The sequence below is a fragment of the Schistocerca piceifrons genome, chromosome 2, assembly GCF_021461385.2.
Source record: "Schistocerca piceifrons isolate TAMUIC-IGC-003096 chromosome 2, iqSchPice1.1, whole genome shotgun sequence".
NCBI lineage: Eukaryota > Metazoa > Arthropoda > Insecta > Orthoptera > Acrididae > Schistocerca > Schistocerca piceifrons.
The window spans coordinates 446,048,102-446,064,489 of record NC_060139.1 but is presented as its reverse complement, the minus strand read 5'-3'; the positions used below and the strand labels follow the sequence as shown (position 1 = coordinate 446,064,489).

Here is a 16,388-nt window from a genome sequence, read left to right as displayed (position 1 = left end):
TGATAAAAAAAGCATCCTGTGCCCAGTCACAGGCATTACTCGCTTGTGACAAGTTGGGGGATGTTTCTGTTACCATCACACCCCATAGGAGCTTAAATATGGTCCAGGGCATTATATTCCACAGGGACCTTCTTTTGCAGTCTGACGACGAGCTGCACACCAATTTAGAGCGGCGAGGCGTTCACTTCGTCCGGCGCATCCATTGGGGTCTGAGGGATAATCAGGTTGCCACCGGTGCCTTCATCTTGGCGTTCGAGGGTGACACATTACTTGGGAAGTTCAAGGTGATGGTCTGCTGTTGTGACATCGAGCCATATATCCCTCCCTTGATGCGGTGCTTTACGTTCGGCGATATGTCTTCCCGCTTTAATTCCAGCGTCACATGCCCAGATTGTGGACGTCCATCGCATCCCAATACTCCATTCGTCCTGCCTCCCATCTGTGTCAACTGCAGAGAGCATAATTCACCTTGCTAACCAGACTGCAGGATTTTACCGAAAGAGAGGAAAATCATGGAATAGAAATTGCTGGGCCGACTGACCTACACTGAGGCTAAGAGGAAATTTGAGCACCTACACCCTGTGGCTATGACCTCCTCTTACACCACCGCTACGAGAACAGTTGTCGCCCCATCAGTTCTTTGCATTCCTGTTGCCTCTCAGAACCAGAAGACTACACCTGCCCGCTTGATGGTGGGGGGTCACTTCCCTCCCCGTTGCTCCCGCACCACCTACCTCGGGAGCACTGCCTCGACAACCATCGGGGACACCAGTCCCCACTTCTCAGCTGGAGAAGTGTAAGTCTTCAACTCCTCTTGCTAGAAAGGTGTCCCTGGGTCACTCCCTTCCCAGGTTTCTGCTAGTGGGAAAGATGACACCTGCCAGTGGCTGAAGAGCCCAAAAGCAGCTGGTCGTAGGGCTTCACGCTCATCCTCAGTCCCATAGACTGAATCAGTGAAGTCCTCCCAGCCAGGGAAACCCAAGGAGCAGTGAGAGAAATCCAAAAATAAGGTCCCCAAGACCAAGGGAATTGTGGTGGCACCCACACTACCACTACCTACAAGCTCTGTATTTGAGGGTGGGGTGGAGATTCTGGCATCCGCTGAGGACCCAGATCTTGCCGGACCCTCAGACACAGTGGGTATAGACTGCTGAGGAAAAAGTCAGTGGCAGCAGGTGACCCTGAGGCGTAAACTGCGTCATTGAATGTTCTATCCCTTCCCAGTCTCACGATGACGTCGCCCTCCAGTGGAATTGCGGTGGTTTTTTCCACTGCCTGGCTAAGCTACATCAACTGTTAAGCTTTACACCTACTTTCTGCATTGACCTCCAGGAAACCTGGTTCCCGGCAATGTGGACCCCTGCCCTCCACCCCTATAAGGGGTATTACAGGAACTGTAGTGACTATAATCAAGTGTCAGGAGGAGTTTGCGTTTATGTCCTAAACTCAGTCTGTAGTGAAACTGTGCCCCTTCAAACCCCTTTTAAAGCTGTGGCTGTCATAAGGACAACACAGGAAATAACTGTCTGTGATGTATATCTTCCTCCAGATGATGCAGTATCTCTGAATGCATTAACTGCCCTGATTGGTCAACTCCCTAAACCTTTCCTACTTTTGGGAGATTTTAATGCCCATAACCCCTTGTGGGGCTGCACCGTGCTTACTGGTCGAGGCAGAGATGTTGAAACTTTACTGTCTCAGTTCGACCTCTGCCTCTCAAATACTAGGGCCGCTACACATGTCAGTGTGGCTCGTGGTACCTACTCGTCCACTGATTTACCAATTTACAATCCAGGGCTTTGCCCATCTATCCACTGGAAAGCACATGATCATCTGTGTGGTAGTGACCACTTCCCCATCTTCCTGTCATTGCCCCAGGATCAGGCCCATGGACGCCTGCCCAGATGGGCTTTAAACAAGGTGGACTGGGAAACTTTTACCTCTGCTGTCACCACTGTATCTCCCCCACATAATAACATCAATGTGTTAGTTGAGCAGGTGGCTACAACAATAGTTTCTGTGGCAGAAAATGCGATCCCTCGTTTTTTAGGGTGCCCCCTGCCGAAAGGTGGTCCCGTGGTGGTCACCAAAAGTTGCTGAAGCAATTAAGGAGCATTGGTGAGCTCTACAGCGGCATAAGCAGCATCATTTCCTGGAGCACCCTATAGCCTTTAAACGGCTCCGTGTCCGGGTTCGCCAACTTATCAAACAATGGAAACAGGAGTGTTGGGAGAGATATGTCTCGACCATAGGGTGCCATATGTCACCTTCCCAAGTCTGGGCAAAGATCAAACGTGTTTTCTGGTACCAGACCCCAACAGGTGTTCCCGGTGTTAACATAAATGTTGTATTATCTACTCATGCAAACGCGATTGCCGAGCACTTTGCCAAACACTGTGCTCGAGCCCCTGCATCGGAGAATTACCCCAGCCATTTGCACTGTCAAACAGCGGCTGGAAGGGAAAGTCCTCTCGTTTACTACAAGCCACAGTGTTTCCTATAATGCCCCATTTACAAAGTGGGAGCTCCTCAGTGCTCTTGCACGTTGCCCCAACACAGCTCCTGGGCCAGATCGGATCCACAGTCAGATGATTAAACATCTCTCATCTGACTACAAGCGACTTCTTCTTGTCATCATCATCTGGATCTGGCGCGATGGCGCCTTTCCATCACAGTGGCGGGAGAGCACCTTCATTCTGTGGCTCAAACCCGCTAAAAACCCGATTTATGTGGATAGCTATCGGCCCATCAGCCTCAACAATATTCTTCATAAGCTGTTGGAATTTATGGTGTATTGGTGGTTGGGTTGGGTCGGGTCCTGGAGTCACGTGGCCTCCTGGCTCCCTGTCAGAGCGTCTTTTGCAAGGGCTGCTCTACCACTGATAATCTTGTGTCCCTCGAGTCTGCCATCCGAATATCCTTTTCCAGATGCCAACACATGGTTGCCGTCTTTTTATTTACGAAAAGCGTACGACACCATCTGGTAACATCATATCCTTGCTGCATTATATGAGTGAGGTCTGCGAAGCCCACTCTCGATTCTTATCCAAAATTTCCTGTTGCTTCATACTTTCTGTGTCCAAGTTGGTGCCTCCCATTTTTTCCCCCACATATCCAGGAGAATGGGGTCCCGCAAGGCTCTGTATTGTGTGTGTCTCATATTTTTAGTGGCCATTAATGGTCTAGGATCAGCTGTAGGGCCGTCCGTCTCACCTTCTCTATATGCAGACGACTTCTGCATTTCGTATTGCTCCACCAGTACTGGTGTTGCTGAGCAGCGCCTGCAGGAAGCCATCCACAAGGTGCAGTCATGGGCTGTAGCCCACGGTTTCCAGTTTTTGGCCGCAAAGTCGTGTGTTATGCACTTCTGTTGGCATCATACTATTCATTTAGAACCTGAACTTTACCTTAATGATGATCCACTCACTGTAGTGGAGACATATCGATTGTTAGGACTGGTTTTTGACACCCGTTTGATTTGGCTTCCTCACCTTCGTCAGCTAAGCAGAAGTGCTAGCGGCACCTGAATGCCCTCCGCTGCCTGAGCAACACCAACTGGGGTGCAGATTGCTCTATGCTGCTGCAGCTCTACAGAGCCCTTGTTCAATCCCGCCTTGTCTATGGGAGTGTGGTTTATGGTTCGGCGGTGCCCTCAGCATTTCATTTACTCAACGTAGTGCACCACTGTGGCGTTCACCTAACAACACTAGGTTTTAGGATGAGTGCAGTGGCCAGCATCGTTGTAGAGGCTGGAGTCCCTCCATTGCAACTTATGCTTGCACAACTGCTCACCAGTTACGTTGCACACGTTTGTAGTTCTCTTGTGCATCCGAATCACCATCTCCTTTTCCCACCCATGGCAGTTCGTCTCCCGCAACGGTGGCCCAGGTCTGGGCTTCCAATTGCAGTTCATGTCGAATCCCTTGTTTCTGAACTGGAGTCCTTCCCTTTACCACCTATACTTGAGATCCATTCACGTACTCCTCTGTGGTGTACACCTGGTCCGCGGCTTCGCCTGGATCTTTCATATGGCCCTAAGGACTCGGTTAACCCAGCCGCTCTCCACTGCCACTTCCTCTTGATTCTTGACATGTACCAAGGCCACAAGTGGTTTACACCGATGGCTCAATGGCTGATGCTCACGTTGGCTTCATGTATGTCCATGGAGGACATAATGAACAGCATTCTTTGCCCAATGGCTGCAGTGTTTTCACGGCCTTGCAAGTGGCTATATCTTGTGCTCTTGAGCACATCCATTCATGCCCTGGGGAGTTGTTTCTTCTGTGTGCTGACTCCATGAGCACCCTAGAAGCCACTGACCTCTTCCTTTGGAGCGACCGTCCAGGAGTCCACTATGTCCTCGAACGGTCCAGTCGTTCAGTGATGTTTGTCTCGACCCCAGGTCATGTCGGAATCCCAGGCAATGAACTTGCCAACAGGCTGGCCAAAGAGGCTACGTGGAAACCGCTTATGGAGATCGACTAATCTGCAACTGACCTGCGTTCAGTACTACACCACAAGGTTTTGCAGCTTTGGGAGATGAAGTGGCATAACCTCAGCACACACAACAAACTCTGTGCCATTAAGGAGACTATGAATGTGTGGCAGTCCTCCATGTGGGCCTCTCGCAGGGACTTTGTGGTTCTCTGCTGGCTCCACATTTTCCACGCTGGGGTGACCCACAGCTACCTCCTGACTGTGATGACCCACCTCAGTGTCAGTGGCCCATTTCTTTGTGAGCTGTCCTCCTTTGGCTGCCCTGTGACGGACCCTTCAGTTAACGGACTCGTTGCCATTAATTTTAGCTGACAACACCTCATCGGCTAATTTAGTTTCACGTTTTATACGTGGTGGTGGGTTTTGTCATTCTATATAAGTTTTAGCGCATGTCCTTTGTCCTTTTGTGTTCTGCACTCTAAAGCGTTTAGGGTGGCTCTTTTAATGTGTCGCATAGTGGCTGGCTTTTCCTTTTTATTCTCGTGGTCGGCCAGCCGCGGTCATCTGCTCCTTTGTTTTTACCCCTTCTATCTGTTTCTTGCTTCTGTCTGTGGTTTTCATGTTTTGTCCGTAGTAGTGTTGGTTGTTATTCTTCCGGTTCTTCATTTCTCCCATTGTTGTGCTGTACGTCTCCTTTCTTTTCTTCTTTCCATAGTGTACTTATTTTACCGGGAACAAGGCACCGATGACCTTGCAGTTTGGTCCCTTCCCCCCTCCTTTAATCAACCAGCCAACCATAAATAAGCATGGATGTACAGAGAATGCTTTCCCAACAGGCATCATCCTAAATGGAAGAATATTATCTCCATGGATACCAACTTAGGAGAGATGGGGTTGTAAATGAAACAGAGAGCTGGCCAAGGTTCCTACCAAAGACATGTCTCAACACCAGACTTTGAGGAGATGGTGTTGGATTGTCTTGCTGACCGCCCAACAGTAAGCACCAATCAACTTGCACTTCGAAGGATACAATGTGGAGCATACTGGTGGAACCGATCTTACACCCCTATTGTAGTGAACATGTGCAAACACTCATATCAATGGATTCTGAGCATAGTATTCACTTCTGTCTATGGATTATCCACCATGATGCTGTAGTGCTTAACTTCATACAGTTTGTATTGTTCACGGATGAGGACTCACTCATTCGTAATGGTGTTTTCAAGAGCCATGTCTGGAGTGAGGACTATACCCATACCACCCACATTGGTGACCACTAGCAATGATTCTCTGTCAATGAATGGGCGGGCATTGTCCAAGATCACATAACAGGACCTTATTTGCTGCCTCCACATTTGACAGGTCCATGTTACCTGGTGTTCTTGTGAGATGTGCTGCCACAGTTCTTGGAGACTGTACCCCTTGTCCGTGAAAGGACACCAGATGTACATTGTCTTTCAGAGACTTCATGAGTTGCTGAATTTTTTGCTGAAGCCCTGAAGACCAAATTGACTTTACGCCTCTTTAAGTGCTGCCCGATCTTTCCTGTTACTGAGGCACAGAACAGCAAAAATACAAGCTTCTTTGTGCTCTCCTCAGGGTCATTATGCTTAACTGTTTCCAGAGGATGGCTTACGAAATCTAGTGGTTGATGTAGCCATTTTCCTTAAATACTTTCTGTAAGTGGTTCAGTTCCCTTGGCAAGTTTTCAGCATCTGAAACTGCTTCTGCTCAGTGTACCAAAGAACTCAGAACAGAATATTTCTTAACATCCGTTTTCCTAGTGGCAGACGAGGCACCATTTGTCTCTACCTCCACTGCGAACTTCATATTGTCATGGATGTTGTTGATGTGGTCCACGAATTCTCCCAGCTTTTCATGTCCATGAGACCAGACAGCGAATGTGTCATAGATGTCATGGTAAAAGCAGCTAGGCTTTGCAGGATCTTAGTCCAGGGCAATTTCCTCCAAGTGCTCCATGAACAGGTTGGTTACAACTGGAGCTAACAGACTCTCCATTGAGATGCCATCCATCTTGTGAAAATATTTTCCTTCGCACATTGGAAGATTATGGCAGGCATGCAACGAAAACATTACCTTATATTGTGCTGGAGCAAGCATCAGTGACTTCACAGAAGGCAGCATGACTATACATGATGTCTCAAAGCTTTTGAGCCAAAGAAACAGGTGATAGCAGACCCACAACCAATTATATTGATACAGGGAACCACTGATAAGAAATATATATTTAGTGTTTTATGGGTATACACAGTGTGCACCACATAACAATCAATGGAGCACACTCACCAATTACAAAGTGATGACTGTCAGTCTCAGTGCATGCATGGCAATGGGGCGTGAATGTCTGCCGCAGTCTGTCAAAGATCCCTGATGTCTTTTGTACCAGGAACAGGTATCTTGGACCGTAGCAAGCAGGTCTTCAACCATTTCTATGAGGGTTTTATACAGCAACATCTCAACGTAACACCAGAGCAAAGAAGTCCAGAGGCGATAGATCTGGTGATCGCACTGGCCATGGGACAGGATCTCCCCTTCTATTCCAACGATGAGGGTATGTGTTGTCCAGGTGCTTGCAGACATCATCATCATCATCATCATTTAAGACTGATTATGCCTTTCAGCGTTCAGTCTGGAGCATAGCCCCCCTTATACAGTTCCTCCATGATCCCTTATTCAGTGCTAACATTGGTGCCTCTTCTGATGTTAAACCTATTACGTCAAAATCATTCTTAACCGAATCCAGGTACCTACTCCTCGGTCTGCCCCGACTCCTCTTACCCTCTACTGCTGAATCCATGAGTCTCTTGGGTAACCTTGCTTCTCCCATGCGTGTAACATGACCCCACCATCTAAGCCTGTTCGCCCTGACTGCTATATCTATAGAGTTCATTCCCAGTTTTTCTTTGATTTCCTCATTGTGGACACCCTCCTGCCATTGTTCCCATCTACTAGTACCTGCAATCATCCTAGCCACTTTCATATCCGTAACCTCAACCTTGTTGATAATGTAACCTGAATCCACCCAGCTTTCGCCCCCATACAACAAAGTTGGTCGAAAGATTGAACGGTGCACAGATAACTTAGTCTTGGTACTGAATTCCTTCTTGCAGAAGAGAGTAGATTGTAGCTGAGCGCTAACTGCATTAGCTTTGCTACACCTCGCTTCCAGTTCCTTCACTATGTTGCCATCCTGTGAGAATATGCATCCTATGTACTTGAAACTGTCCACCTGTTCTAACTTTGTTCCTCCTATTTGGCACTGTGGAGACAGGTTGCAGCCTTGTCTTACCCCTGAAACTACTCTGAACCATGAACCCAATTTACCGTCAACTCTAACTGCTGCCTGACTATCCATGTAAAGACCTTTAATTGCTTGCAAAAGTTTGCCTCCTATTCCATAATCTTGTAGGACAGACAATAACTTCCTCCTAGGAACCCGGTCATATGCCTTTTCTAGATCTATAAAGCATAGATACAATTCCCTGTTCCACTCATAACACTTCTCCATTATTTGCCGTAAGCTAAAGATCTGATCCTGACAGCCTCTAAGAGGCCTAAACCCACACTGATTTTCATCCAATTGGTCCTCAACTAATACTCGCACTTTCCTTTCAACAATACCTGAGAAGATTTTACCCACAGCGCTGATTAAAGAGATACCTCTGTAGTTGTTACAATCTTTTCTGTTTCCATCTTTAAAGATTGGTGTGATTACTGCTTTTGTCCAGTCTGATGGAACCTGTCACGACTCCCAGGCCGTTTCAATTATCCTGTGTAGCCATTTAAGACCTTACATTCCACTGTATTTGATGAGTTCCGACTTAATTTCATCCACCCCAGCCGCTTTATTGCACTGCAATCTATTGACCATTTTTTCCACTTCCTCAAATGTGATCCCATTTCCATCATCATTCCTATCCCATTCTAACTCGAAATCTGAAACATTACTGATCGCATTTTCACCTACATTGAGCAACTCTTCAAAATATTCCCTCCATCTGCCCAAGGCATCCACAGGATTCACCAGCAGTTTTCCTGACCTGTCCAAAATGCTTGTCATTTCCTTCTTACCTCCCTTTCGAAGACTGCTAATTACACTCCAGAATGGTTTTCCAGCAGCTTGACCCATAGTCTCCAACCTGTTTCCAAAGTCTTCCCACGATTTCTTCTTGGATGCTGCAATTATCTGTTTGGCTTTGTTTCTTTCTTCAACATAACTTTCTCTGTCTGCCTGGGTTCTGGTATGTAGCCATTTTTGATACGCCTTCTTTTTCCTTTTACAGGCTGCCTTGACTGTATCATTCCACCAAGCTGTTTGCTTCATCCTACTTTTACACACTACTGTTCCAAGACATTCTTTAGCCACTTCTAGTACTGTGTCCTTGTACCTTGTCCATTCCTTTTCCAATGACTGTAATTGACTACACTCAACTAACTGGTACCTTTCTGAGATCGCTGTTATGTACCTGTGCCTGATTTCCTTATCCTGAAGTTTCTCCACTCTTATCCTCCTACATATGGACCTGACCTCCTGCACTTTCGGCCTCACAATCCCAATTTCACTGCAGATTAAATAATGATCAGTGTCATCAAAGAATCCCCTGAATACACGTGTGTCCCTCACAGCCTTCCTGAATTCCTGATCAGTTATTATATAGTCAATGACAGATCTGGTTCCCCTGCCTTCCCAAGTATACCGGTGAATGTTCTTATGTTTAAAAAAGGAGTTTGTGATTACTAAGCCCATACTGGCACAGAAATCCAAGAGTTGTTTCCCGTTCCTGTTGGCCTCCATATCCTCTCCAAATTTACCCATAACCTTTTCATACCCTTCTGTTTGATTTCCAATCCTGGCGTTAAAATCACCCATGAGCAGAACACTGTCCTTGTCCTTTACTCTAACAACTACATCACTGAGTGCCTCATAAAAACTATCCATCTTATCTTGATCTGTCCCTTCACAATGCGAATATACTGACACAATCCTAATTTTCTTGCTAGACACTGTCAAATCTATCCACATCAGTCGTTCGTTTACATACCTTATTGCAACTACGCTGGGTTCCATTTCTTTCCAGATGTAAAGCCCTACACCCCATTGTACTATTCCTGCTTTGACTCCTGACAGGTAGACCTTGTATTCTCCCACTACCTCTTCTTTCTCACCCCTTACCCGAATGTCACTAACGGCTAAAACGTCCAGCCCCATCTTAGTTGCAGCCTCTGCCAGCTCTACCTTCTTCCCAGAGCAGCCCCCATTGATATTAATAGCTCCCCATCTCATTACTATTTGTTTGCCAAGTCGTATCTTAGGAGTCCCTGGTTTGTCAGTTAGAGGTGGGACTCCGTCACCTCCAAAGGTCCGAGGCATTTTGCTCTGATTGTTGCCAGCATCATATTTAAAGTACCAGGGAAGCAGGTTGCTAGCCTTACTTGCCCCGAGTCCCATTGGGTTTTACCCCTAACGGCTGAGGGACTAACCGGTGGATTTGGTAGTCTTTGCCGTATGAGCACAAAGGTGACCACGACTCAGAACATGTCCGAGATGCCCAGCCTTATTCCAAAGTAACTGGTATCCCGACTGTCGGGACCACTTACTTGGCCACTCATACGTTGCCCGTGGTTCATGAACTAGGACGTGACTACAGGAACCCACACCATGAATCACTAGTACACCTCAGAGTATATAAAATGCCATGTGGGTTTGGACAGCCAGTGGCTCCTTCTTCAGACAGAAGGGTTGAATGGGAAGGAAGAGGGGTGAAGGAAGAGGACAGGAGAGGTCTAGGAAAAGGGGTAGATTTAGGGAAAGTCACCCAGAACCATGGGTTAGGGAAGATGCACCAGATGGGAGGAGAAGGAAACACTCTTTCTTGAGCCTGAGTCTTTCCTTTCTTGAGCCTGAGTCTTTCCTTTCTTGAGCCTGAGTCTTTCATTCTCATCCCGTCCGGTAAGTTTCCCCTGACCTGTGGTTGTGGGTGACTTTCCCAAAATCTATCACTTTTCCTAGACCTCTCCAAACCTTTTCTTTCATCCCCTTCAACCTTTCTGCCTGAAGGAGGAGCAACTGGCTCCAAAAGATTGCCTAATTGTAATCTTCTTTTGTGTGTTTGTTCTACAGCTGCTTGGTGAGTAGATTTTTTATCTATCCAATTACATTATGTTGTCATAAACTGTTATGTGTTTATAATGTCTTTGGGAGTGATCACATTCACATTCATACAAACATCTAAAGGAGCAAGGAGGTGTACCTCCCACTCACTCACCAGGCATACAAGTTAAGTGTATCGATAAGAGATTTCTATCATATGACACACATATTGTCATCAGTGTCATGCATGATGCACTGATTGTGTTCTCCAGTGGAGGATTTGGTTGTCTTGTCACCTTGTCATCAAACGTTTACGGTTTCCTTTCGAGAACCACTTTCTTTTTGCTGCTAATAGAGTAGGTATGCAGAAATAACTTCCATTATGTGTTCCTTCCTTACATTTCAGCGTTTCAAACGAACGTTGCACCTTGACTTGGACAAAAGTTTGAATACATTGAACAGATATATCAGTTACCGTATGGGCAATTCATTGTTTCACAGTTCAGTGCATCTTCTTCCTATTTTCATGCTCGATGTGTGTTCAGTTTTTGACAAGCTGTGCACTGGGTTATCTTAATACTAAATCTGAGGGGGTTGCATTGGGGAGTTCCCCATGTAAGTAAGTATTTATTATCATAGACCCAGTACAAGAGCCTTTCAAGTGCTGTCAACTAAGTCAGCTGGCATCTGCTGTGAAGAAATGTTAAAAGAGAGGTGGTTTGTATCATTAGCGAATAATGCATGTATTGTTGAGGGTAGGTGTTCTGGTGGTCATTAATAAAGATAAGGAAGAGGAGGGGGCCTAAGGCTGAGCCCTGCAGGATTCCTAATGTAATTGGTGTTATATCTGAACAGATTGTTCTCCCATCATGTGTTGTTTCTGTCCTCTGATTGATACAAGTGAGACCATTCGTTACAGACCCCTCTATACACCATAAGCATCCAGTCTGGATAGGAGCAGTGTGTGATTGATAGTGCTTTGCAACATTAATGTATTATTTGATATGGTGAATTTTTTCTTCAGTATAGTTTAGTTCATTCATTCTTAGTCTTTGTCAAAAATGAGTTATGGCCCAGTCCCTAATTAAATCAGTATTAGCTAGATTAAAAAACACAGTAACTGAAAGGCTTGGCACAAGAATCAGACATTATAAAACGAGGTCACAATATAGAAAATGAGGATCATCTACATCAGTTGATAGAAGCAATACTAATACAGAAATTAAAGTGAATATAAGTTGGTTTGTGTTAGTTTATTTGTATGACTGTTAGAGTTCTTTTTCTTGTTTTGGTAAACACTTTGCTGTAGAATCACAGAGTAATGGGAGATCATTTGAATCTATGTCTTTAACATACTTCCCCTTATGTGTACTGAGTTTTAACTCACTCCCATGTGAATAACTTGCTGCATGGGAGAAGTAAAGAGTAGCTCATGCTTTATTTCAAAACAACATACAGTACACCTCATCAAGGTAATTGCACAGACACTTCATAACAGTCCATTGATATTTTATTCAATATATCCATATTATGATGTGATCAACAGTGAACATTGATGAGTTTCTTTTGTATTGAATAAGATTTTGATGTGAGCTTGTGACAAAGCAAGCTGGGGTGTTTTTACTTCCTCTCTTGTTTTCCCATCTGCCTCCTTAAATTCATTTTCTTCATTTTTGACTAATTACCTTTAATAATCTGCATTTTCATAAAAGAGAAAGGTTGGCCCTCAGTCTTAAGAAATATGGCACTAGATCTAATTTTGTGCTTAGTTTTGTGTATGTAATTAGCTTTCTAATTTATTTTGACTATTCATAGTTAATATCTTTTATTATAGGGTGAAATCTGCAATTGTTTCGTGACTTAAATTCTATTGTTGACTTATAAACAAATATAAATTCTGTACTAATTATAAGCATTTAGAAGAAGAACTACTAGGATTTTTTAAGAATTTATTTGGCTCTATATGAAAACATGTTAGCAAAGCCAACCCTTATTTAATTCCAAAATAGTTACCAGATTTGTTAAAAGCAGGCTTTGTGTAAGTATATCTTTTAATTTCATTATTTAAACAAATAATTCTGCATAACCTTGGTGGTAGAAGAAACTATTCAATGGAGGACATTTTTCAATGTATTCAGTTAATTGAATGAGTTAGGTTTTAATTGTAATTTCTGTAAATTAAACATCGCACAACGTATAGTTTCAGTGCCTATTATTGTGAGGATATATAAAGGCCCGAGTTTTGGTATCGAGACAGTCAGTCCACATAAGATTTTCAGAGGGAAATTATGTACTGCTTCAAGTAACATCAGTGCATCAACTTAACTGTGGAATTAGTGTAACACAAATAGGTCGTGTATTAAAACTATGACAGTGCCTGTTCAGTTTTCTTGAGAAATAGTGTCACACGTACCGTATTATTCTGCAAGAACTGTGAACTGTGTGGTTAGGTTTTTACTGCTCATAGATATTTAACAGCAAACTACTGTAACAGTATGCTAATGTTTGCCCGCAACATATTAATGAGGCTTAACATTTACCAATAGTCAACTGGCCATATAAATGTGTAATATTGGGGGGTTGTGAACAGTGAAAATAAAGAACTGTAATACACAACTGTGCAATTGTCATCTACAACGTTAACACCCCCCCCCCTCCCATTTTTCAGCCAGTATAACAATGCAGTTCATAGACACCGAGGACTGTCAACGAAGAAATAAAGCAGGAGAATGTCACAAGCTGTGTAGTCTAAAAACATTTTGTGTAGTTTCATGAACATCAAACTTCTGACATTATCTGTATCCACATGCAGTACTCTTTTGACAAAATATATTCTCTCATTTTTGGTTTTTTAATTACAACAAAGGTCCTGTCACAGGGAAAGAAGCTGTGTCCATACTTGCCATACTTGGGACATCAACATATAATTTCCTTCAATCTTCCAAGATCTTTCATAAAACTCTACAGAAAATGATGACTGACATTCTTATCCTATGCTGAACAGTTGTTTGGTAACCATGATAGCGTTACGGAGATGGTTAGCAAACTCAAGTGGCATACTCTGCAAGAGAGACGCTGTGCATCGCGGTGTAGCTTGCTCGCCAGGTTTCGAGAGGGTGCATTTCTGGATGAGGTATCGAATATATTGCTTCCCCCTACTTATACCTCCCGAGGAGATCACGAATGTAAAATTAGAGAGATTCGAGCGTGCACGGAGGCTTTCAGACAGTCGTTCTTCCCACGAGCCATACGCGACTGGAACAGAAAAGGGAGGTAATAACAGTGGCACATAAAGTGCCCTTCACCACACACCGTTGGGTGGCTTGCGGAGTATAAATGTAGATGTAGATGTCCAAAAACTAGTAACTTAGCTTAGATTGTATCAATGAGTAAACATGCTAATCATCCTGTTTTGAACTTTCCTTTCACAATTTTATTGCAAAAAAAAAAAAAAAACACCATGGTTTTCATTGTACATTAAACAAAATTATTTTCACATCTTTCCAGTGTGTACAAGTGTTATATACCCACAACAGCCTTTCACAAAAGATATCTGCAGGTAGTTTTACTGATAGTTTTTTTCAGAGTTAAATAACAATACTCCAGTGTTTTCAGTTTCCTTAACCTTCTATCAAAATACTATGTTACAGGAAATATATCTTGTGCAGTCTCAGTAGCAACTCCTGAGACATTCTGCAAGGGTGCTCCCAGATTAAATGATTAAAACAAACTCTGGTAGCTCCTTTTATATTCTAATTATTCATGAAATTGGTAGAGCAGTCTGGTTCTTGCACCAACACACAGATCATCTTTGTTATAGTAGGTTACAGGAAAAAATTGAGATAAGACTGGAAATGTCTAGTTCTTGTATCAGTGTTCACAACTGTCCTCATTTAATATTTTTACTATTTTTGCAAGAAAATGCAATTAGATTTACTCATATGCTGAGTGTTAATGCTGATAATGCTTCTATGTTTTTTTGTGGCCCAAAATTTAATTGACTCATATGATTTTTTGCAGGTATTTTGTAACAATGTATGTTGGAGTATATTTAGTGCCCTTGGCAAGTGTTACTCAAAGCTTCATGGTTACAAGATGCAAAGTAAACATATTGTAACATGGGTTAAAAGGTGAGAGTTCCACAGTAGTGGTTTTAATATAACCACACATTTAATGTGGCTGATGTTTTTGTTGTCATTGTTGTTGTTGCTTATCATTTATTGTTTTTCACAAGTTTTTCTGTACAAATGTAAGTGAGCACAACTCTTGCCTATTTGGTAAATATTAACTTTAGCTTCAGTTGAACTTCCAATAATAATACAGCAGCTGAATGTTTGACTATTATATCACACTCCTACAGAGATTACTCCCAATTTTTAGGGAGGCACACACTTACTTTTACCTTTCAGAATGCACTCTGGTCTACCAATATAAGGTAACCTCTTTAGGTGTAAGAAATGAAACACAACACAGGTGGTGAACATCAGTTGATTGACAGTTATCTCAGACTAATTTGAACTTGGGGGCTAACTACAACAAATGGGCTGAGAACTGTACATAGTTTACAATTCTAATGACTTTCATCATCTTCTGGAATAATATAATAATGATGCTGCTCTGTGCTTATCATTAGGAGATCTTCTGGACGTAATTCTGCAAGTCCGAAACCACAGTGCATTGCCCATTGTCCAGCATACTCGTTACTCACTCCATTGCTTCCATGCCATCACCTCTCGAATACCCAGGTGCCTCTGAAACAACAAATACTAGCCTTCTACAATAATTAAAAGCTAATACATTGTATCAAGCTGCACACTATTATACCCTAGTATGATTTATAATTGTTAGGGACATATTACGCTAGTAAATTTTGTTAGTATCATACTCAAGTATGTTGTTATAATTGCTGGTTTGTGTTATGTATTTAGCAAGTCTGGCATTTGTACACTCACTCAAAGAAACTACTATGTCTGAAGATGGCCTTGTAAGCCGAAAACCGGTTAGCAATAAAAGTAATATTGTAGAACAAAAGCAAACTGTTGCTTTCCATTTATTACTATTTTTTACTATGAAAATTGTTTTAAGAACTTAACAAAGTTAGCAAATGTGTGGAATCCAGTCATTTCCCCTTTTCCATCCTCTCATAGCCTGTCTAAATTTAACACAGAGCAATAGTTCTTAATTTTATGCATTATCTCAACATATCTGTCATAAAAGTTAAGTGGTCTTTCTCCACACCTGAAGCATCATTTATTGGTGTCAGTTTCCACCTGCTGGATGGTTACCTTAACTATTCTGTTCACATTGACCTCACTGACATACCTTCACTTTTGGGTCCCCCTGCCACATCAGTATGTATTTTGTGGTGCAGTAAGCAAACAATTAATGCCATCATTACCCAGCAGAAACTGAATAACACACTACCATGACAAGAAAAAAGTATTTTCCATTACTACACATTGCAACAAGTGGACTAGAGCATTAATTAGGTGATAATCCATGGGTGTATTGCCAGTGGGAAATGAATCCAAAGTAGTGAAGGTTTATAATGAGTCTGTTTCTTAATTGTCAACAATTATGAAATTAACAGCAAATTTGAAAAGTCTCTATACTTCTTTGGAAGATGATCCATGTGAAAGACAACCTAATAACTACAACCATAGATGGAAACTTTAAGAAATTACAGAGTGTGATATTGGACAGTCAACTTGTAACTTCTATGAAACAGTAGATGGCATGAAGCAAACCATAAGAAAGGGTATGATGTAATTTACCGCAAAAGATACTTACAAAAAAAGCCTTATCTGAGTAAAATGGTGCATTTGCTAAATGTTGACCA

At 43.0% G+C, this 16,388-nt stretch overlaps 1 protein-coding gene across 2 annotated transcripts in view; it reads left to right on the top strand.

Annotated features, from left to right (window-relative positions):
• Positions 1–16,388, top strand: part of LOC124776749 (protein brunelleschi) — a 249,179-nt gene that overhangs the window by 12,704 nt on the left and 220,087 nt on the right. For both annotated transcript variants that reach the window (XM_047251873.1, XM_047251874.1), the window contains exon 2: positions 14,570–14,679. The gene's annotated coding sequence lies outside the window, so the exon portion shown is untranslated. The remainder of the gene's footprint in view (positions 1–14,569; positions 14,680–16,388) is intronic.